The sequence below is a fragment of the Micropterus dolomieu genome, linkage group LG04 (assembly GCF_021292245.1).
Source record: "Micropterus dolomieu isolate WLL.071019.BEF.003 ecotype Adirondacks linkage group LG04, ASM2129224v1, whole genome shotgun sequence".
Lineage (NCBI taxonomy): Eukaryota > Metazoa > Chordata > Actinopteri > Centrarchiformes > Centrarchidae > Micropterus > Micropterus dolomieu.
This window is the reverse complement of record NC_060153.1, coordinates 10,667,243-10,667,860: the sequence shown is the minus strand read 5'-3', so window position 1 is coordinate 10,667,860 and position 618 is coordinate 10,667,243.

Sequence of the window (618 nt, the reverse complement as noted above, 5' to 3'; positions counted from 1 at the left end):
AAGAAAAGAGAGAACTGTGTGTGTGTGTGTGTGTGTGTGTGTGTGTGTGTGTGTGTGTGTCTGTTTGTCTCTCTCTGTGTCTGTTAGTTGTAGTACCAGGTAGTACTAGTAGTAATTACTGCAGTAGTAGTGGTTGTAGTAGCAGATGCAGTACTCTGGATGCAGTACACTTAACTTCATTCAAGAAATAGCTTAACGTCTGTCCACCAATCGGAACACAGGACCAAGTGTGTATATGTGTGAGAGAGAGAGAGAGAATGTGTGTGCGTGTGTATCTCACTTTGATCTTTCTCTGCTTATAGAGGGTATGCGTTGATGTCACTTCCCCTTCCAGAACACGCTGGACTGAGTGGCAAACATCTGTTACCATGGCTGCGTTTAGCAAACTGGGAGCAAAACAAGTGATTATTTGCTCAAATTAAAGGCATTAGGACTCGACGGTGATCCTTACTGCTTACCAAAGAACCAGTGATCCAGCTCTTTCCCATTTTAGATGTGTTGTTTGTGTTTTAGCTGATTCAAGCTAACACTGCTGCTTGTCTTTCGGCCACTCAGTGAGTGTAACTGCATTCTGTGACATCATGTGCATACCCTCTATTAACATCACCTGGGCAACCA